Here is a 23,532-nt window from a genome sequence, read left to right on the forward strand (position 1 = left end):
ACCAGCGCAGAGTAAAGCGGAAGAATGACTTCTCGTGTCTTGTTTACAACACACCTGTTAATGCATCCCAGAATCATGTTTGCTTTTTTTGCAACAGTATCACACTGTTCATTCATATTAAGCTTGTGGTCCACTATGACCCCTAGATCTCTTTCTGCCATACTCTGTCCTAGACAGTCTCTTCCCATTCTGTATGTGTGAAACTGATTGTTCCTTCCTAAGTGGAGCACTTTGCATTTATCTTTATTGAACTTCATCCTGTTTACCTCAGACCATTTCTCCAATTTGTCCAGATCATTTTGAATTTTGACCCTGTCCTCCAGAGCAGTTGCAATCCCTCCCAGTTTTGTATCATCCGCAAACTTAATAAGCGTACTTTCTATGCCAACATCTAAATCGTTGATGAAGATATTGAACAGAACCGGTCCCAAAACAGACCCCTGCGGAACCCCACTTGTTATACCTTTCCAGCAGGATTGGGAGCCATTAACAACTACTCTCTGAGTACGGTTATCCAGCCAGTTATGCACCCACCTTATAGTAGCCCCATCTAAATTGTACTTTCCTAGCTTATCTATAAGAATATCATGCGAAACTGTATCAAATGCCTTACTAAAGTCTAGGTATATCACATCCACCGCTTCTCCCTTATCCACAAGGCTCGTTATCCTATCAAAGAACGTTATCAGATTAGTTTGACACGATTTGTTCTTTACAAATCCATGCTGGCTATTCCCTATCACCTTACCACCTTCCAAGTGTTCGCAGATGATTTCTTTGATTACCTGCTCCATTATCTTCCCTGGCACAGAAGTTAAACTAACTGGTCTGTAGTTTCCTGGGTTGTTTTTATTTCCCTTTTTATAGATGGGCACTATATTTGCCCCCTTCCAGTCTTCTGGAATCTCCCCTGTCTCCCATGATTTCCCAAAGATAATAGCTAGAGGCTCAGATACCTCCTCTATTAACTCCTTGAGTATTCTAGGATGCATTTCATCAGGCCCTGGTGACTTGCAGGCATCTAACTTTTCTAAGTGATTTTTTACTTGCTCTTTCCTTATTTTCTCTTCTAAACCTACCCTCTTCCCGTAAGCATTCACTATACTAGACATTCCTTCAGACTTCTCAGTGAAGACTGAAACAAAGAAGTCATTAAGCATCTCTGCCATTTCCAAGTCTCCCGTTACTGTTACCCCCTCCTCATTGAGCAGTGGGCCTACCCTGTCCTTAGTCTTCCTCTTGCTTCTAATGTATTGATAAAAAGTCTTCTTGTTTCCCTTTATTCCCATAGCTAGTTTGAGTTCATTTTGTGCCTTTGCTTTTCTAATCTTGCCTCTGCATTCCTGTGTTATTTGCCTATATTCATCCTTCGTGATCTGACCTAGTTTCCATTTTTTATATGCCGCCTTTTTATTTTGTAGGTCACGCAAGATCTCAAGGGTAAGCCAAGGTGGTCTTTTGCCACATTTTCTATCTTTCCTAACCATCGGAATAACTTGCTTCTGGGCCCTTAATAGCGTCCCTTTGAAAAACTGCCAACTTTCCTCAGTTGTTTTTCCCCTCAGTCTTAATTCCCATGAGACCTTGCCTATCAGCTCTCTGAGCTTACCAAAATCCGCCTTCCTGAAATCCATTGTCTCTATTCTGCTGTACTCCTTTCTACCCTTCCTTAGAATTGCAAATTCTATGATTTCATGATCACTTTCACCCAAGCTTCCTTCTACTTTTAAATTCTCAACTGTGTGTTCCATTATGGGACAAAATTAAATCTGAGGTTTTCATCTGCAACAAGCCTGTTAATATATGTGATTTGCTGGTATATTTGCAACCATACTGCTGGATCTGAAAAAGTTATTTTGTCCAGCATCTGGGAGCAAAACTTTTTTTCCTGATATTACTGTGACTCTTAATAGGCATTATTGATCATTCCTACTTTGAGAATATCCATTTAAATCTAAATTTATTTTTAAAAATTAAGGTGTGTCCTGTGTTTTCTTTTCCAGATCAAACTGCATTATTTGTAATGTTGAACTTTGTCTTGAAACTCTCAAAAGTGCTGTATCTATGCAATGCCGTGCAATGTATAAGAGGAAACTTTCAAAATAGCTTGAGAGAGTGCATCTTTCGTAATCTAAACTGGTATCTTCCAATTATATCTTTAGGACAATAACATATAGGCTGATGACTAGGGAGTAAAGAAGGAATGTGGGGGAGTGGCCACACTAATTTTCACAAATCTGTTAAGTACCTCGCATTAACTGGTAATTAATTAATTTGAGGTACTCAAGTCTGGTGAAGACACCCTTCAGGAGTAATTGTTCCTGATCTGATTGGTATTTAGGTTCACTGTGATATATCTGAAGACATCTAGAGTGGCATGAGCTGAGACAAGTTTCGCACAACTCCAGGGAGCTGATGAGACAACATAGTTTTTTGTGCAAGACACAGCACGAGCAGGAGTCAATAAGAATTTCCAATCTGATCATGGTAATTTTGAAACTATGCAGGATTGACCTTTGCTTTCCTTAACCAAGAGCAAGTTTGGACTCTGCGATAAGTACTAAAGACTATGCTACATGGTGTCCAGAAGCTAGACAAGCATAAACTGTGGTATACAAATGAGGAAAACAAATGACGTATAGGATTTATGTACCTTAATGGATGTGCATGTTGCTTTGTGAGGAAATAAAGACAAGCTCCCTGCCCTGTGAATCAAATCAAAAATAAAATGACACCAGACCACAGGAGTTTAAAGAGGTAGGGAAGCAGGCTATGGGAGAGGCGGTTGTTTTGGGGAAATCTAGTTTCCTCAAATAAATATATGTCCCTGGGAGTGCTCCATGGTATGATGTGCATGTGCCCACACGAGATTGACCAGGGATTTGAGTTAGTCCATGCCTGCTTTCAGCATGACCTCACCTCAGAACAGAAGCTGGAAATGGATGATGGGATGGATCTCTTGGTGATTACCTGTTCTGTTCATTCTAAAGCACCTGGCGTTGGCCCCTATTGGAAGACAGGATACTGGGCTAGATGGACCTTTGATCTGACCCAGGATGGTCGTTCTTACATTCTTAAGGGTATATAGGGAGGAGTGGATCGCTGCCACTCCAGTTCCTTTTCAACAGCCTGTGGTTTGAGACAGAGCAATTCTGTGTTCACTGCTTCCTAGTGGCTAATAAGTTACTTTACCCTTCCATTATTGATATTTCTTTATGCTTATTATTTCCTTATTGGCATAAATTGTTGCCTTTGGGGAGGTCCCCCTTCTTTTACTTCCCCCCAGTTTCCAGGACTGAATCCTTTGCTCTCTTGGCCTCTTATCTGGGGTACACCAAAGGCCTTGGGAGTCAAAGCTTGCCAGACCTGCAATAGGTTTTTCCCCTGGAGTAACAGGCATTCTAGCAGTCTCGGTGTGTCTCATGTTCCATCCAAGTGCAAAGTGTTTATGGGATGTAAAAGCAAAGAGAAGGAAGTAAGATTCAAGCTCTTCGTGCAACAGTCCCTAAGGCCTGTGTGGGATCTGACTCCCCCAGTACTTCAGTACCTATTGGAAGCTGAAACACTCCAAATAATAATTAATAAAAAAAGTCTCAGTCTTCTGAGAGAAGAGGAGGAGGTAGGTCACTTCAGAGTTGAAACTTTGTGTCCTGAAATGGTACCTCCAAGGCTCCATTAGACGACAGCACAAGAACCTCGATAATGTCTAAACACATCCAAGGATAAACCTGCCAGCTAGAATTGCCAAGATCCATCTTCTCTGACATTCTTCAGGAATCAAGACTCATCAAAATGTAATGACGAGAAAGTCCAAGGCATCCTGGTCTCATACAGAGCCCTCTCTTACCTATACTCCTTCTCTGACACCACCTTCCTCAGGCTGTATGCACCCAGAGAGTAGAGATCCCACCTCGACAGTTCCATAACTCTACATTAGCTCACTTCTCACCCCATGCTTCTGCTCTTTGAGTAGAGTGATGTAGCCTTCTGCAAATCAGCCAGCAACTGCCCAGTTTCCCCAAGGCAACCAAGTTCATCACTTCTAGTCCTCACTGGTGCCAGCAAGAACCATATGGTCATCTCATGCTTTATCTCCCTCAACAATAGATAAACTGCCCCACATTGCCTTCGGACTGCATAGAAATGTCTTCTAGTATGCAAGACAATAGTATAGGTGGCTAAATAAGCTTGAGGCAACAGTGTTTACTGTTATCAATGATTGCTATCATGCAATGCAATAATTAGCTGAATACAAATTGAAAATACCAGAGCCTGCGTACTGTATGCAGTTTAAGTGAAATGTCTACATTAGTAAGGAAATATCCAAGAGCTACCTTGGCCCCATTTACAACAAAAGGAGCTCAAGAGTAGTGAAAGAACTTAGTAATACTGGCTCTGGGTGTTAATAGAAGCCAGCTATAATACATACGTTGAGATTTTTCCATAAGTATCATGTAGAATGTTGAGGCTTTAATATACCATCAGGGAAACCTGACAAGTGTTGCAAATTATATTTCAATTGAGCTTGACTGCCTTTGTTAATATGCAAATAGCTGGAGAGAGTGCAACACCATTTTTACCTTGCATTGTACAACAAAGTGGCACGTGTAAAGAGGCTTGAGCATAAGCTGAGGCTTTAGATGCTAGTCTATATGTGATCCTGCTCCTAAAGTTCATCCCAGATCATGGGAAAGATGTAGTTATTGTGTGGGGAATAGAATATTAATCTTCTACACCCTTCCCCTTGCCATTCCAATAAATAAAATGCATGTAAGACAGGAAAATCTGCAGAAGCATCAATCTTCAGCTAAATAAGTACCACCACAATCATGTAGCTTAACCAGGAGATCTTCAACCATCTAAAAAGCAAAAGAGAGTCCTACAAAAAGTGGAAAATAGGTCAAATTACAAAGGATGAATATAAACAAATACTACAAGTATGTAGGTACAAAATTAGAAAGGCCAAGGCACAAAATGAGATCAAACTAGCTGGAGACATAAATGGTAAACAAGAAAACAGTCTACAAATACATTAGAAGCAAGAGGAAGACCAAGGACAGAGGGGGGAAATAACAGAAAAGATGGAAATGGCAGAGATGCTTAATGCTGCCTTTGTTTTGGTTTTCACCAAGAAGGTTGGTAGTGATTGGATGCCTAACATAGTGAATGCCAATGAAAATGAGGTAGGACCAGAAGAGGCTAAAATTGGGAAAGAACAAGTTAAAAATTACTTGGACAAATTGGATGTCTTCAAGTTACCAAGACCTGATGCATCCTAGAATATTCAAGGAGCTGACTGAGGAGATATCTGAGCCATTAGCGATTATCTTTGAGAAGCCATGGGAAACAGAGATTCCAGAAGACTGGAAAAGGGCAAATATAGTGTCCATCTATAAAAAGGGAAATAAGGACAACCTAGGGAATTACAGATCAGTCAGCTTAACTTCTGTACCCAGAAAGATAATGGAGAAAATAATTAAGCAATCAATTTGCAAACATCTAGAAGATAATAAGGAGAGAAGTAATAGTATAGATTTGTCAAAAACACATCGTATCAAACAACCTCATAGCTTTCTTTGACTGGGTAACAAGCCTTGTGGCTAGGGGGAAGTGGTAGACATGGTATATCTTGATTTTAGTAAAACTTTTGATACTGTCCCACATGACCTTTTCATAAATAAACTAGAGAAATGCAACCTCAATGGAGTTACTATAAGGTGCGTGCAAAACTGGTTGGAAAACTGTTCCCAGAGAGTAGTTATCGTTGTTCACAGTTAGCCTGGAAGGGCATAACGAGTTGGGTCCCACAGAGATCAGTTCTGGGTCCGATTCTGTTCAATATCTTCATCAATGATTTAGATAATGGCATAGAGAGTACACTTATAAAGTTTGCGGACAATACCAAGCTGGGAGGGGTTGCAAGTGCTTTGGAGGATAGGATTAAAATTCAAAATGATTAAGGCAAACTGGAGAAATGGTCTGAAGTAAATAGGATGAAATTCAATAAGGACAAATGCAAAGTACTCCACTTAGGAAGGAACAATCAGTTCGGCACATATAAAATGGGAAATAACTGTCTAGGAAAGAGTACTGCAGAAAGGGATTTGGGGATCGTAGTGGACCATAAGCTAAATATGAGTCAACAGTGTAACAATGTTGCCAAAAAAGCAAACATCCTTCTGGGATCTATTAGCAGGAGTTTTGTAAGCAAGACATGAGAAATAATTCTTCTGCTCTACTCCACTCTGATTAGGCCTCAACCTGTGCCTCTGCGTGCCACATTTCAGGAAGGATGTGAACAAATTGGAGAGAGCTCAGAGAAGAGTGACAAAAATGACTAAAGGTCTAGAAAACATGATGTATGACGGAAGATTGAAAAAATTGGGTTTGTTTAGTCTGGAAAAGAGAAGACTGAGAGGAGGCATTATAACAGTTTTCAAGTACCTTAAAGGTTGTTAGAAGGAGGAGGAAGGAAAAACTGTTAACTGCTGAGGATAGGACAAGAAGCAATGGGCTTAAATTGCAGCAAGGGAGGTTTAAGTTGAACATTAGGAAAAACTTCCTGTCAGGGTGGTTAAGCGCTGGAATAAATTACCTAGGGAGGTTGTGGAATCTCTATCATTGGAGATTTTTAAGAGCAGGTTGGACAAACACCTTTCAGGGATGCTCTAGATAATACTTAGAACTGCCATGAGTGCAGGGGACTGGACTAGATAATATCTTGAGGTCCCTTCCAGTTCTATGATTCTATGAACTATAAGTTGAGACAACAAAAAGCAGATCCTCCTAAAATGCCTCCTATTCTCAGTATAGCCATAATGTCTATTCTTTCACTCTTACTCTGTCCAGCCTCTTGATATATTATTGCTTACAGGGAGAATGGATGCATAAAAATAGGTTAGGAGGATTTCCAGCTGACAAGGTCCTGTTTTCAGCATATTCAGCGAATGGCAAATGCTATGATTATCCTCCTCCTGATGGAAGCTAGTTACTCTAATATGCATAAAACCACTTTCCTCAGCAGCTGTGAACTAGGGCCCAAGCTTGCAGCAACTGGGCAGGGCTAGGGGGGGTGGGGTTGGGTGTGTTTTTTAAGGCAGCTTTGAAACTGGCTGAGGGCCTCCTGTGTAACTTTTGATTTTATTTCCATAATGGCCTGTAACTTACTATCAGAGGTGTTAGTCTGGATCTGTAAAAGCAACAAAGAGTCCTATGGCACCATATAGACTAACAGATGTATTGAAGCATGAGCTTTCGTGGGTGAATACCCACTTCGTCGGATGCATGTAACTTACTAGAAGCATATGGTAACAATGCATACACGTCATATATTACAGATTCATATTATTTCTCAGAGAAAATTTTTTGATATTTAATTAGCAAGGTGCTGGTATAACATTAATGTTCAACTCTATATCTACACTGTTCCAAAAGAAAGACACCTCACTCTTCCTCCATAAACTCTGTACTCAAGTCCATCTCCCCTGCTTTTCTTCAGCCTGGTAGTTTATTAGATCCTGCTAATACAATCTGTGATCAGCACAGGGAAGGAAGAGGGAGGTTGGAGAAGAGACTCAAATGTGCCCAAGAAATTCACAGGGTGGTAAATTGTTGAGTTGCAGTATGTAAATTAGAAAAGAGGCTCCTGAGGCAGCAGATCTGAAATTTACAGAGTCATGTACAGTATGTAGTCATCTATACTCTAGAGTGATCTCAGAGATGCCAGGTAAAGGGATTAGTGTCCATTTTTGTCCAAAGGGACTTTCCCAACCTTTTAATATATTGGTGATATATGTCTAACCACTGCAGTAGCCACAAAATGAAAAGAAAAGACACCATTCCATGTGTGAAATTCAGTGCATGAATTCCACAAGTGCTGGAAGAAATCTGAGTCACCTCCTGTGATTCACAGACATGCCCCTTGGAGCTGTTGAAAGATGCCTGAAAACATAACAGCCTGGAGAACAGAGATTGCCACTCCAGATTGGCTGAGGAAAACCTCCCACACAGCTGGAAACACATCATAGTCTTAAGAAATGTACTGTTGACTGGGTGGACCTCACAAACTACTGCTTGCTGCCCATTCATGAGCAAGGTCATTGCAAAATTAGCTGAATCATTCCCAAATGCACCTATCCTCAGCTAATAGCCTGGATCTCTTGCACTTGGCTTCCAGACCAGGTTGTGGGTGCCCTCCACACACTTAGGGACAGGAGGAGGTCATCCAGCAGCACCACAAGGCATGATGATGAGTCTTCCTCTGTTTGGGCATTTCATATTTGAAGGGAGAAAAGCATGCATGTGATTTGACAGTGGGAGAAGGAATAGAGATAGGAGTCTGAGGACTGAAGAGAGAGGGGGATGTGGGTCTTGGTTCTGAATGGAGAAGCATTTGCCAAAAAGGGGAAGAGAGTTGCTGGCTTTTGTGGGCTCGCTGACAGGACGTCCCTGTTCTTTCCCACACCCAGGCATGAGTTCTGGAGTTCAGGCTTGTCAGGGCTGGAAAATCTGCAACCTTTCCTAGTGCGGCACCTGTGAGTATGGGGCTACATGTCCTAACATGCCGTGCTTTGTCAACTACTTTGCAGAGAGAATCAATGTCTGTATCCTGCAAAGCAAGACGGTTTGGATTATGTAGTTCCACACTCAGGTGGGGTGCCAAAGGAAGCTGTGGGCTCCATGCATTGCACTTAATTCTAAAATAAACAGAGACACCAGTGTTAAAATGTGTAGTCATGCTCCAATGAACATAGAAACTCCGTGTGGCAGATACGACATCAGTGACATCTGAAAAGTCTCTCTACATAGCCTTGAGGTGCAGTTCTTCTATACAAGTCTGAGCATATTGGACTTAGCTAGGACTTGTCCTAATGGTTCATTAAAAGGTTCACAGTATAAAAAGAGAGTTGATTATTTGGGGCCGCACTGTGAAGGTCTTTCTCTAGGCCATAAATATTACTTCAGTCTGAACAGTACAATAGCTACCTGTTCACTTATTAATTTCTTTTTAGGGCTGGTGGCTTGCTACAGTAATATAAAATTCAGACACTTAAACAGTTTCAAAACTTTTTGTGGGTTTTAGTTACATGCATTCTGTTAAAATCAATGGAAATAATGAGACTGAAATGTTACCAGCCCCTTCAAAATTTTCTTATTGTTTAAAATGGCTATTCTCTTATTCCACACCCATAATAATGTTTGTTTTGCTGAATTTTAAATATAGTAAAATCATGTTCTTTTCAGAAGTGACTTCTCTTGGCTCTCCCCTAGCCTTTATCTAGTTTGCTATCTCTTTGCATAAGGAACAATTTGGGTCAGTAGTGAAATTTTCTAACTTTATAGAATGTAATTTAATTTATTATTTATTTCAATACTGTCCTCCGTGTCCTCTGGGAATAACTTAACTGGCCCTTCTCCCAAATCACTTTTGGCATCACTGACTTCTTTTAAGATGGCATCTTAATATAAAACCATAAAAATCATATTAAAACCTGCCTGAGTTTTTATCCAGGCAGTGTGGGGCTGTGGTTTCACTCCTAAGGGATATTGCAGGCTCTTAATCAATGTTTCACACGTTAGAAAGGAAAATTTTCATAACATTTGGTAATGTTGGGATTTTTTCATTACACTCCAGTAATCCCATGGCTTGGCTAATGTGCATCTTTATTTTTATTAAGTGCATTTTAATACTTATGAAGATCTCCATTTAGCTACAGAACTGGTACAATATGGACAACAGCATAATATCCTATCAATGTGCCTCAGCCTTACTTTGGAACATTATGCTGGAGAGGCCAGATGAAGGAACGGCACAGCACAATGGGTTGTTTTGTCTTTAGCTTAGTCCTGGATCTCTCTGCTGAGGCTGCCTCCAAAGGGAATTATAGATACATGTCCAATGGGAACTGAACTAAGATCACCAAGCACAGGTGAAATTATAGTGTGGACTGGGACATGCTCCCACTCCCAATTTTTTAGCTTTCAGGGGCCAGTTCTTTTCTTCTCTGCATTGTTGGCTGGCTGGGAAGGGTGGGGGAATGTGGCTGACAACAGTCAGAATTGCTTTGATCAGCAAACCTAAGGCACAGATCAACAAAGGTTTTCAGGTTGGAAGTTAGGAGCCTAAATATGTTTATGGATCTGGGCCCAAGTTTTTAGCTCTCATGGCTGCAGAGAGAAACTTCAGAGCATGTCCCCTTAAGGGCTCAAACACCAGAGGCAAATAAAAGGAAAGCAAAAATTACAACTTTAAAAAATCTCATGAATTTTAAAACAATCTCCTGCCATACGGGGGCCTGGCTCATGGTTTTTGAATGGTACAGGTGGGCAGAACTACAGCAGATACCTCGCTGCAGACTCCAACCAGCAACAATTCCTGTGTTCTCCTAAGGGGCAGGTGGAAGGCTGTCCAGAGACACCTCTCCTCCTAGGTAAAAGGTATAAAGAGGGGAAAGACCTTTGGGGGTATCTTGGGAAGACAGATAGGGCTCAGCACAGTGAGTGGGGAAACGGGGAGAAGGGAAAGGTTTGAGAGCTGGAACAAAGGCAGGGTCTCTTGGGGAGTAGGCCCCTCTTAGTGTTGCCAACTGTCATGGTTTCTTTGGGAGCTTCATGATTTTGGCCCTGCTAGAGCTAGTCCCATATTGACAAGAGAAGCTCCAGCCCTGCCTGGGGAAATACCCTCTCTGACTGCCTGTCTTCCCAGTGGGGGCTGCTGCAGGACACAGGAAGAACTCTCTGCCCACTCCCTGGGGAGCAGAGTTTTTAAGTGAGAAAGGGAACAGCTGAGACCATTCTCATGGGTGGGTTAGGTGGGAGCAGAAGTTGCCCAGCAGCTCAGGATAGCTTCACTCCCTCCTCTCCAATGAAAAGTGAGTCACTCTGCTGTTCCTCCCTAAGTTCTTTCCATCTGTACAAAAGGAGGACTGAGGAGGAAGTCAGAGCCTCTGAAGCTAACACTGCCACCCCACAGGGGCATGCAAAGCATCTGAGGTGGGGCTGGGCACAGAATTAATTAATCATCAAGTAGGGGGATCTGAGGAGAAGCTGGGAGCTCTGCACCATCAGGCAGCTCAAGAGCACCTGCAGCAGGGGCCAGAATCACCTTACTCAGGACATTTGGGGAAGCAGCAGCCCTGTAAGTATCCCATGCAATGGGGGTGGGGAGGGCAAAAATCAAAAGTGGACAAAACTTCGACAATAGAATCTTTTTTTTAAAAAAAAAAAAGCCAAGATGTTGGGCCAGTTTTGTGATTTTTTGAGGCCTGACAGGGTATTGAACCTTGGGGGCTGGCAATATGGACTTTGTGTACAGACGTGGGTGGGGTAGGGCAAGAAAGCAACTTAAAGAGGGAGCTGGTGAGTGCTAGGTGTGGCAGAACCTGGGTGGGGAGAGCTGGCAGAGACAGTGGGGACTTGAGACAGGGAGAAGAGGGGGTGGAGCTGGAGACTCTGGGTTTTCGGGCAGGGAAACACAAGAGGTAGGGGCAGTGTTGCAGGGTTTTGAGGAAGGAGCTTGTGCTGGGAGGGATGGGAGATTTTGCACAGGAAGGGGAGGATGAAGGGGGTGGCAGGAGGAGCAATGGAGGGGAAGCATGTGGGATTGGGGGAAGAAGAAGAAGGGAGAACGTGGTGTTTGTGAGGAGGTAGAGGGGAAAAGTTGGGGTTTGTGCAGATGGCGGGAACATTCATGAGGCTCCCTGTGGGGTCTTATGCTGTGGGGGGAGGGCATTTTTCCTTCCCAACTTCATCTGTTATATACTCCAATGTCACCAACTCATTCACAGAGGTTGATAACCCTTACTTTGTTACTACCTTATCAACATGGTTAATTCAAGCCAAGTTCTCTAGCTCTGAATGCCGCTGTGCTCTCATCAGTCCCTTGTGTCACCCAGTGCTAAGACTTCCATGGCTTTCTAGATGATTATTTGATAGCAGGAGATCAGATTTTTCTGGCACTGCCATTATATCTAGTGTTGTCACCATCTCCTTCTCTTTGTCACCTGACTGCAACTTAGCCTTTCTTTGCCTCAGATTCATAGTTTGTCCATTCTGCTGAAATGAAGGCAGAGGCCGCATCAGATATCCAACATTTGGGGCCCATGCAAGTTTGTTTGAGGCCTGTGCTGCTCGTTAATGGAAAAAAATTGATGGAGGTGTTATTGCCAATTGTGACTTCTCTCTCTGCTCTCCTAGCAGGCACCACTCTGTGAGGATCTTTTAGGCACAGATTTATAAACTTGGGATATCATGCATTTTTTCTAATGTATCTTAATGCTAAATAGGGTTCTAATCAATATGATTCATACCTTCCATCAGAGGGTTAAATCATTTGGAAAGCCCTGGCCTGAAAGTTCAGATGTCCCAGAAGTTTATCTCCTCCAACTCTTATTTCAGCAGTCGCTTGGCTTCTAATCCTGCTAAACCTTTGAGGTCAGTGGAAGTCAGAGGTTCTTTGCAGCACCCCACAGAACTGAGTCCATCTATTATAGATTTTTCATTTAAACAGTTTGTACATGGAGGGTAAATGGAGGAGATTTTGGTACACATTTAGCATAGTGGAACGGGTAAGAAATTGCTTTCAGGCTCCACATTTCATATGTGAACCACCACATCTCATAAAGGCCAAGGCCTTGGGCAGTAGACTCTGATTTTTTAAAGAAGCATCCATTCATCATAGAAAGCTGTGAGCCATGGCAGCTCTAGAGTAGTAATCAGTGTTACGTATGGACCCTGATATACCCATAATTAACTGACCACAGACATCCCAGAGACTTCGCAGCAATGTCTGAATTCCATGCCAGTTGGACTGTGCTGTGGAATATTGACGAGAAACTCAGAAGAGGCTACAGTTTTTATTGAATCTGCAGAGTAAGCACCTTGGCTAACTTTTTTTCCCCCCAAGAGGTTTCATATTTAATAAATTCTGAAAGTCGTAACTCTTACATCCTTCTTCAGAGCTGAAGGATGAGTGTGCTGTGAATACAGGTATATCACAAAGTAATATTTTTCCCTTACCTAGGTGTTCTTCCCCCAAAGGCTGAATAAATCATTAGGCCTCAATTTCTCATAGAAACAGCGCACAATGCCACCAGGCAAGCACTTTGCCTAACCCCACTTTATTCTATCTGTACTGCACACAAATAGAAACCTTGCAGCTAGTTTGATCCACTGTAGATATTGTCAAGTAAACATGCTTCACTAGCCAACTTTCATAATACTGAAAACTATTTCAACTCCACCTCCTTTCCAGAAACATTGCTGTGGTTTATTAAATCTGGTTTTTAAAGTGTTGTGTACTGTAAGAGGTTAAACTGTATTTCTTCTGAATACAATCTGTCCTTCCTCTTCCATTCAGCTGATGAAAACTATATTCCTCCTTCCTGAAGACTCAGTTCTGCTGCAAAAACTACAAGAAACCAGCCAACCGACAACGGCTGTGAGGCAGCCAACGATAACTGAAAAACATTCAGACAATTTGAAACAGTCAGGAAACATTAGGGCTAACCTCTTTCACCACAGGATCTTATCTTTGTTACCCTCATCCTTCCTCTCCATTTTTATTGGTTACACTGACTTGTCTCTTGTTTCAAATTAGAGATGGGATTTAGGTCAGTTATTGGCTTTGCCACAGACATTCCTGTGTGATCTTAGGCAAGTTACTTGATCTCTCTTTGCTTGAGTTCTCCATATGTGACATTGGGATAATAACACTCCCTTTCTGTCAACCATTTATCTATCTTGTCTATCTAGACTGTAGGTTGGTAAGGGCGGGGACTATGTGACTAGCACAATGGGGCCGTGATCTCAGTTGGGGTCTTTAGGGGCTTCCATAATACAAGTTTCTTATTTAATAATAGATCATAAGCTGTTCAGTGCAAGGACCATGCTAATGTGTGCCTTTTCAGCATAGGGCTGTGCTCCTACTGGAGTTTTTGTGCACTGCTTCAGTGCATATAATGATAGTAACGTTAAGTCTGCTAACAACGAGAGGGACGGCTGAAAAGCTGTCATCTCAAGATAGTATTTCCCAGTGGGTTCTGAGAAGGTGGAAGATGGGTCATGGTCCCAGTGCAGAGGAGAGGCACCAGGCTGAGGGGTGGTAGGGCAGTGATGCTGGAGAGCGATCCTGCCCCTCACCCTGTAGCGGCTCCTGTCCCATGGGGCTAGCCCAGCTTCCCAGTTTTGTCATTGTGACCTAGCACACAGGGTCGCAGCACCACTCTGGTTTGGACAGGCCATCCCCATGATGGAGGGGAAGCTGGGCCAAACCTAAGTGGCACTGTGACCCTGGTCGCAATGATGAAAGCATGAAGCCATGAGTGCTGGGCGGGCTGACAGTTGCTATCCAATTCCTCATCCCAAAGTCTTCTCTCTGTAACAGGCTAGGATTAGGGTTGTGGTACCAGGACAGAAGGGGGCTGCTGCTGCAGGTGGTCAGTGCCCCACTGGTGAGTGAAGAGGTGACTCTGGCCACTGGCCTAAGACTTTAGAACACACACCCTGCCCTGAATTTGGGCTCTGAGTGAGTCACAGAAAAGACAACCTGCAGTTGGTGTGTTGTCCTCCTAAGCAGTCTGACAAGACAAGAACTTGTCCCTCCATGTCCTCACTAGCATATGGACACTCAAAGTTAGCGTCTAACTCAACCCCTTTCTGGAGTTTGGGTTATTGATGACATAACAACAGCTTAAGCTTTCTCCCCAAATGAGGCTATTTCTAGAGTTTTCCTTTTCTCTTATAGTTCCTTCTTCGTTAAGAAGAGAGCCCTCCCTTTCCTCCTTTCTATTCTAGTTGGAGCAAATTGGCCCCAACTCACAGCATGATTTAGCAGTAATGACCATGAACTTTAATAAAGCAGGGTTTCAGCACCTGAGCTCCGAGTGACTTGACAGAAGAGGTCCATGTTCCTAGACAGGTTTTTAGAATATATTACCCTGTTACAAGGGGCACACTATAGTCTATAAATATTCAGAGTGTAAACATCAAGGAGGAAGATAAATTATTTAGTGTACCACTGGGGTATATTCAGGAGTGAGTGAAAGAAAGAAAGAGAAAACTCAGGCTGAATAGCAGAAAAAGCTTATTTTCCATGAGGTCTGTACAATAGTCTCCCATGGGTAGTGATGAGAACCCCAGTATTTAAGATGTTTAAAGCTAGAGTGGTAAAGCATTAGGAAATGCACCCGGGGGAAGCATTTTGCATTGACAGGTAGCTGGAATTAGCAACCTCTACTAGGTATTTTCTATTTCTGTTTTATTATGATTGAGACTAGAGGTGGGCATCAGGGATTTCCAGCTGTGAGGAATATAAATTAGGATAAGAATCAACAAATAGGGATAAGAGCTTTGTCCTTTAGGAAAATTGAATACCCTAAGATTGCATTAAAAAACAACCTAACAAGACTAGTATTTAAAATAAAAAGTTAAATCTCTCCAAATCGGCTGTACCAAGGGACAGAACTGAATTATTTGCTTCATTGTGTTCATTTTTTTATTACATGGCTTTAATCCACAATAGAAGCAGGGGTCATCTAGTTTAGAGGGGTTATGTTTTGTGTTTTGTTTTGTGAAGCTTCTGCTTTCCAGAATGAGCTCCACAAACAATTGTCTCCTTTTAAATTATTTAAAGTTACCTCATGACTTTCCTCTATATAATAATAATAATAATAATTAATTAGGGCCCTGATTCTGGATGGGACTGAGGATGCTTAGCTCCACTGAAATCATGCCAGCATGACGGGATCAGGTCCTAGATTAATAAAGCAATGCTCATAAAGCACTCTAAGTACTAAGCAATTTTCATTATAGTGGCAGTTGTAAATGCTGATGGCACAGTTAATGAGATATTTGATTGAAGGAGAGACTACTATATGTTGTCTGAAAACAATGGACAATAGATTGGATGGTGGGTCACACTGGGATTTGCTGAGGATGCAGAACAGCTGTTCCATGGTGTGCAGGAGGCACCGGGAAGAAGAGGGAGGAGCAGGGATGGGGTGCACTCTGGGGAGTGGGTGGGAAGAGGCAGGGTGAGGGGGGGGGCTTGGGGGAAGGGGTGGAAAGGGGCGGGGGCCGGGCAAGGGCAGAAAGAGGCTCGGCAAGGGTGGGGGCTTGGAGGAAGGGGTGGAGTGGGGCGGGGCCTGGGGCAGAGGGGAGGTCGAGCACCCCCCGGGTAGAGAGGAAGTTGGTGCCTATGTATGTTGGAAAGCTTCAGCTACAATGGTTGAGTCATTTCCGAGAATGAGATGGGGGGGGATTTGTTGGTTTTCCCAGGTTAAACGATTCTTACAGCTGTTGCATTAAGAAGCTCTACTACCTCTAAGCTTGAAATTTGACCAGGAGGTTGCCCTAGAGGCAGAGACATGCCTTTTGCCATATCTGTGAAAATCAGCCAAAATTTGGCCAAGACATAAGCCTCTGGAAATTGCAGTCTGTACATGCTCAGTAGAGGTATATCAGAGTTTGGCAGCTAATTTTTCTGATTCAATCTGTCCAGGGCATGCTATGTCCCAAGACTGCAGGTGTTGAGCAGGACTTTCCTGGCAATTGCTTCTCCTGGCTTCTGGGGGCCACTGCAATGCCAAGGACAGGAAATGAGAATAGAGAGAAAATGTGTCTTTTGCTGACAGTGCTCCCCTGCCAGTGTCCAGGCTGTATGGAGGAGAAGGAAACAGCCTGACTGGAATGCAGAGGATTCAGGAGCTAGTGATGAAGATAGATGGAGAGAGGAATGACCACATACTATTTTTTCTACAGGACCTTCCCTCACTCAGTGCACAGGATGCAGTGTTGCCAACTCTCATGTTTTTTTTAGTGTATGACAGGATTTTGGCTGAGATGGAAACCAGTCTCACAATGACACAAGAAATTCCAGCCCTCTAGCAAATATGAGCCCGCTGGCTGACTGCCATACTTTCCCACCTCCTCAGGCAGAATGCTGCAGGCAGTGCTCTCTTCCTCTCCCTTTTCCCTTCCCTTCCACACAAAGATGGTCAAACAGGGTCAGACCAATGGTCCATCTAGCCCCATATCCTGTCTTCTGACAGTGACCAATGCCACATGCTTCAGAGGGAAGGAACAGAACAGGACAGTTATCGAGTGATCCTTCCCCTGTCATCCAGTCCCAGCGTCTGGCAGTCAGAGGTTTAGCAACACTCAGAGCATGCGGTTGCATCCCTGACCATCTTGGCTAATTGCCACTGATGGAACCATCCTCCAGGAATTTATCCAATTCTTTTTTTGAGCCCCATTATACTTTTGACCTTCACAACATCCCCTGGCAATAAATTCCACAGGTTGACTGTGCGTTGTGTGAAGTACTTCCTTTTAAACCTACTGCCTAGTAATTTCCTTGGGTAACCCCTGGTTCTTATGTTATAAGGGGAGTGAAGAACCCCTATACTTCCCACCCCCTAGTCTGGAAAGGGGAGAGTTGACCCTGGTGGATAGCCCCCAGGCCTAGGAGTTGGAGGTGAAAGGTCCTAGGTGAAAGAGAGGTGAGGTGGGGGAACTGAACTGATGGGGACTAAACTCAGGCTGGGGAGTGAACTAAGAAGGGGTGAACTGATGGAGCCTGGGGGTTGGGAGGGAGGAGCAGGGGATGGGCAGATGAGGGAATGAAAACTCCTTCAGCAGGGGCCAAAATCATCTTTGCCAATAAAATTGGGAGAGTGGACAACACATTCTGTCTCTGTCTCTCTCACCCACTCACACACACACACGGACAGAACAAAAAAACAAAACAGAACAAAAAACAAAATATGATTTTTTAAAAAAATCTTTATCATTAAAAAAAATCTCATGATTTTGGGGGGTCTGCCTTGTTTATCTCTTAAGGGAGGTTGAGTCAGGCTTTTTGATCTCTTATGGTTGACAACACTGAGGATGAATCTGGGTTGTATACTGAATGACCCATACCCTATTGCAGAAGTTGCAGAAGTTGGAAGGTGTTTAGTGAATAAGGCAGGGGGTCTTCAGGAAGAAAAAAGATGGTCTCATGATGAAGGCAGATGAATGCTGCCCAGGAGAACTGGATTCTATCCCTGCCTTTGCAAACAGTTTCCATGTGATGCTAGTCAAGTCACTTAAATTAAACTTGTCACAAGTGGTCACTAGCTGTGTTCATCATTTTTGGGTGCCCAATATGAGATACAGAGAGCTAGATTTTCAGAAGTGCTGAATGCTCACAGCTGCAACTGAAGTCAAGGGGAGTTGTGCTTTTTACACAAAGTGCTATTAAAAATTCGGAAAAGGTAAACCTTAGGTTTCTCAAGTTGAGCACCCAAAATTAGTGAATGCCTGACAATTTTGGCTTGAATTTCCCTCTCGTTCAGGTATCCATCTGTAAAACGGGGACTCTCATACCAACTAATCTCAGGGCAGTGTTGTGAAGACTAATTAATAAATGTTATGAAGCACTCTAACATTTTGAATGTACCATGGAAATATCCATGAGGAAATTAAAAAGTTTGCCTTCAATACATGGCTTGGATGGTAAAAAAGGCTTGGGGAGCATGCATTGAAAGTGCAGGATAAATTAATGAATTGCACAGACAGCGTTAATTCTGGCATTTCCTAGCTTTTGAGTGTGTGACTTTGCAACTGTAACATTCTTTTACTGTAACTTTTCGTATGTAATATTTAGGGAATGTCTGTAGCTCATATGAGTAGACAGTAAACTCTTTGGGACAGGAACTGGTGTGTGTGTGTGTGTGTGTGTGTGTGTGTGTGTGTGTGTGTGTGTGTGTGTGTGTGTGTGTGTGAGAGAGAGAGAGAGAGAGAGGCCTCACACAATGGAGCTCCAAGGACTTTAAACATCATTATAACGGAAATATTCATAATACTTTTATAAACAGTAAGGACCTAATTATGGTACCACAGTATATGAGGAACTCTTGTTAGTGTCAGCGGAGCGATACGTGTGCAAGAATAGCATAATTGGGCTCCAAATTAAAAAAAAACAACCCTCCACCGATTAGGAGTGAAGGCTATAATTGTAGGGCTAGCGTGTGTGAAAGTGCTATAGGAAGAGGGCTGGGCACTCATTCAGCAGTGAGATTATCCCTCAGTGCTGAGAAGGCTGGGACTTTAGAGTGTGCATCACTGACCATGCACAGCCACTGACAAAGCAAAAGCATGACAGAACCACTCCACCACTTCCTAGTGCAATCGGCATGTGTGTCTTTTGATAACTGATGGCTCTGGGAATTAACTACCATTTAAGGGATCAGCAGACTGAGCAAGCTGAAGCTCTGTTATGTTATTAAGTGCCAGAATAATACCAAATTACAGATGTTTTACTCCACCGCATAATGTTGTATTACTAGTTTAAAACTCCTGGAAAGACAAATTAAACTTGCTTGCAGAAACCATTGTGCTGGAAAAATAAATATTTATCTCCTTTTTTCCCATCTGACAGCAATTTCTCTCTGGTCAGTCGTAGATACCAAAAATTGCAGTGAATGTACAGGGTTAGCTGTGTCAGAAAAGGAGATTAATCTTCAAAGCAAGTGCCTTCTCTGTGATAGCAGAAAGCAGAGATGCAAATTCAGAATAGCCTTTGTGATGCTGTGCTGGCACGTGTCACTGGAGTAGTAAATAGCATTGTCATGGTATAATTCCCCACTCTGAACCTTAGCGTCCAAAAGATGGGGTACCAACATGAATTCCTCTAAGCTCAATTACCAGCTTAGTACTTGTAGCGCTGCCACCAACCAGGAATTCCAGTGCCTGGTACACTCTGGTCCCCTCAAAACCTTGCCCAGGGACCCCCAAGACCCAGTCCCTCTGGATCTTAACACAAGGAAAGTAAACCCTTTCCCTCACCGTTGCCTCTCCCAGGCTTCCCCTCCCTGGGTTACCCTGGAAGATCACTGTGATTCAAACTCCTTGAATCTTAAACAGAGAGGAAAATGCACCTTCCCCCCCTCCTTCTCTCTCCCCTTCCCAGACTTTCCCTGAGAGAGACAGTAATCCTACCACAGAGAGAAATTAGCCTCTCTCTCCCCCTTCCCTCTTTTCTCCCCACCAATTCCCTGGTGAATCCAGACCCAGTCCCCTGGGGTCTCACCAGAATAAAAAAAAAACAATCAGGTTCTTAAACAAGAAAAGCTTTTAATTAAAGAAAGAAAAAAACAGTAAAAATTATCTTTGTAAATTTAAAATGGAATAGGTACAGGGTCTTTCAGCTATAGACATTGGGAATACCCTCCCAGCCTAAGTATTCAAGTACAAATTAAAATCCTTTCAGCAAAATATAAATTTGAACTCCTTCCAACCAAATACACATTTGAACTCCTTCCAACCAAATACACATTTGCAAATAAAGAAAACAAACATAACCTAACTCGCCTTATCACCTAGTACTCACTATTCTGGACTTATAAGAGCCTGTATCAGAGAGATTGGAGAGAAACCTGGTTGCACGTCTGGTCCCTCTGAGCCCCCAGAGAGAACAACAACCAAAAACTAACAGCACACACAAAAACTTCCCTCCCTCAAGATTTGAAAGTATCCTGTCCCCTGATTGGTGCTCTGGTCAGGTGACAGCCAGGCTCACTGAACTTAACCCTTTACAGGCAAAATATGAAGTACTTCTGTTCTACTAACTCTTACTTATGACAAGCATTGACTGGACCCTGTGGTCAGGAACGTACAACTGCTTCCCAGCACTGACTCTCCTGTGAGAGAAGTCTCCAGAGGCCGGGGTATAGAGGACACAGACCCTGTGAATGTGGAGCATGAGGTATTTGTACATTTTGTAGATTCAGTCCTGCAACACCTTCATGTGCATAGCTCCCATTGATGTCAATGGGCATTGCAGACATGCCCAGAGGGTTTCAAGCACTGGGCCCAGTGTGATATTTATTTTTTGAGGAAGTGGTCTAATGTGGTTTTTCTGGCACAAATAGACCGGTGATAACAAAGAGCTGCTGCTCTTAACTTTAATTGGTAATTTAACCAAGGTACTGATTCTGAAAGAGAAACGTAAAGAAAATTTGTTGTGTGTCCAGCAGGCATGGATGAATCAGCTAGACACAACAAAAAATAACCCAAGCCTGCAGCTAAAACTCAGTGTGACCCTTCTTCAAGCAGACTCCCAGCCACAAGAGTTTGAACCAAGATGATGGAAAAATTCTCTTCATCCCCATTATTTTGGGGATGATGGTCCTCCGTGTTTAAAAGTCTGTTCCTGTGCCATTGAATGGGCCCTTGCTATTGACTTCAGGGTGATGAGCTCTGCTATTTGGGAGAGCCTCAGAGTAGAGCCACTACTCCTCCAGATCAAGAGGAGCCAGCTGAGGTGGTTTGGGCCCTTGATAAGGATGCGCCCTGAGAGGTCTCCTTTGGATCTCTACTGGGCACGTCCCACTGGGACGCAGCCCGGAGGCTGACCCAGCACATGCTAGAGGGATTATATCTCCTGGCTGGCCTGGGAATGCTGGGGAATCCCACAGGAGGAGCTGGAACGTGTTGCAGAGCAAGGGGAGGTCTGGTCCTCCCTACTCTCCAGGCTGCCATCATGACCCTCACCAGGAAAAGTGGCATAAAGGAAAAAGAAGCAGTAACTATGGTCTTCATTGGGTGCAGGATCAGACCCTAAATCCTCATCTGACTTGCACGTTATCAAGCCACACTTGATACATTTTCCTCTGCTAGGAGGATCTGCTGGAGCAGCACATGCTGACTCACCTCAGAGACTGAGATGTGGACATCATCTCTTACCTGCCCCTCCTGAGATACTTGCACCTGCCTTCATCCTGCACAGATGCTGCTGGCATCTCACTTTCTTGTGTTCATTTAATAAAATCAGAAATGCTGACTCTCTTAACTGAGTTAATGTCACAATTATTTTAGCTAAATAAATAGAACTCCCCCATTGTTTTCAATACCAAGCACACTTGTTCTGTTCTCCTGACCCTACTTGTGTGCCTTTATCCTTTCTTTTTACCTCAGTAGGCTGAGGTTTGAGATGGGTCTGAACAAAAAATGGAGATCCAAAAAGCCCTGAAAGCTAGGGTCCCAAATTGAAAATTGTGCCCGAATTCGGGGCAGCAACTCAGCAAAGCATTTAAGCAGGTGCTTAATCTGAAGTACAGTATGTCAGTCAGAACTAATTAATCATGTAAAAATGATGGGTTAAGTTTCACAACTGCACAGTAGGTTGGGGTGAGTGGGAATGTGGGTGAGTATGGGAGTGTGTGGAAAATCGAAAGGGTGGGGTTGTAGCAGGAAGAGTGAGCAAGAGAGAATATAAGAGCATCAGGGCTGCCGTTATTTATCATACTCTTAACACCACAGTGCCTTGTGGTGCTCTGATATTCTGATTGGGGCAATGGATTCTTCCTAAAAGAGGGGGACTATGAGGCCCTAACACCTCCGTGGCCCTGCCCCTCCCCATGAGGTTCTGCCCCCTGGCCAAGCCAAATTTGGACCAGGGAGTCCAGGCCCCTCTACTTGCCCAGGGTGGGGAGGTCTGAAAGCAGCCCCTGGCCCATGTCCCTGTGTCCTGGGATCCCCCACCCAGGGCAATTGGAGGGTTTGCGGCTCTCCACAGCTGCCCAGGCGGCTGTTACCCAGTCCAGGCTCCAGCTTCTGGCCTGGCCAGAGGGTGGGGCCTGGGGGGGAAGAGGAGGGGCAGGGTGCCAGGTCTATGGTGAAAAGTGGACAGGCCACGGCCCCTTGGCTCCCCTGTTCCAGTGCCCCTTTTCTGATCCATATCTTCCATCTTGAGCACATCTCCATTTGAGATGTACTCTGTTCTCCAGCCTGTGAAACAGATATCCCATGAGACAACATCTAGGGCCAGCCCTTGCAGACAGCTTTGATTAGAAGTGCCTGACATTTGGTTCTGTGAGAAATTTTAGAAGTGCTAAATGTTGGCTGACATCAAACTAGTGAAGATGTACGAGGGATGAAAGAGGAAAGAAAATCAAGCTTTTCTCTGTGTGAAATGATGCAAGGCTGTAGTAAACAAACTAGCAGAGCCTTCAGCAGATAAGAGGAACTTTCTGATCTTCACCAGGGAGCAGGCCTCTGTCATTTGTTCCAATAAAAAGCTACAATTAAGGACTTAGTGGCTCAGTAATTAGTTACATGTAATCATTGTTGAATTGTCCTAGCCAGGATCATGTAAAGCCATGCTGATTATAGAGCATTACTAAGCCTCAGAAGTCAGAACGTGATTCAATCCTAAACATACTGGCAAGGACCAGTGCTCTGAGGACCACTGTGTACCTGATTGATTCACTCACATATATTATGCAAAAGGTGCTGTGACAAGCTGCACCTAAATTCCACAGCAAAGTTCCGGCTGTCGTGCACACAACTTGTACAGCAGTCTAGAAGTTCTGCAGGAGGTTAATTTAACGTTAATAAATCGAGTTACATGATTAATTAAATATGAAAAAATGTAACCACTGAATTATTTATGTTGATGCAATTTGTTTTGCAGTGTCCCCAAGTTTTCAAGGTTGTCCTGCAGCTCTGTGGATTGACACCACGTAACTACAACATAGAAGTTGTCAGGAG

General features: G+C 43.4%; 1 long non-coding RNA gene across 1 annotated transcript; it reads right to left on the bottom strand.

Annotated features, from left to right (window-relative positions):
• Positions 1 to 5,466: 5,466 nt before the first annotated feature.
• Positions 5,467 to 21,545, bottom strand: LOC115644843. The gene is made up of 3 exons (XR_003998603.1): positions 21,535 to 21,545; positions 21,457 to 21,464; positions 5,467 to 5,600 (listed from the first exon to the last, which is right to left on the bottom strand). It is a non-coding gene; the product is annotated as an uncharacterized LOC115644843 (long non-coding RNA).
• Positions 21,546 to 23,532: the final 1,987 nt, after the last annotated feature.

This window comes from Gopherus evgoodei, chromosome 2 (genome assembly GCF_007399415.2).
Source record: "Gopherus evgoodei ecotype Sinaloan lineage chromosome 2, rGopEvg1_v1.p, whole genome shotgun sequence".
NCBI classification, from domain to species: Eukaryota; Metazoa; Chordata; order Testudines; family Testudinidae; genus Gopherus; species Gopherus evgoodei.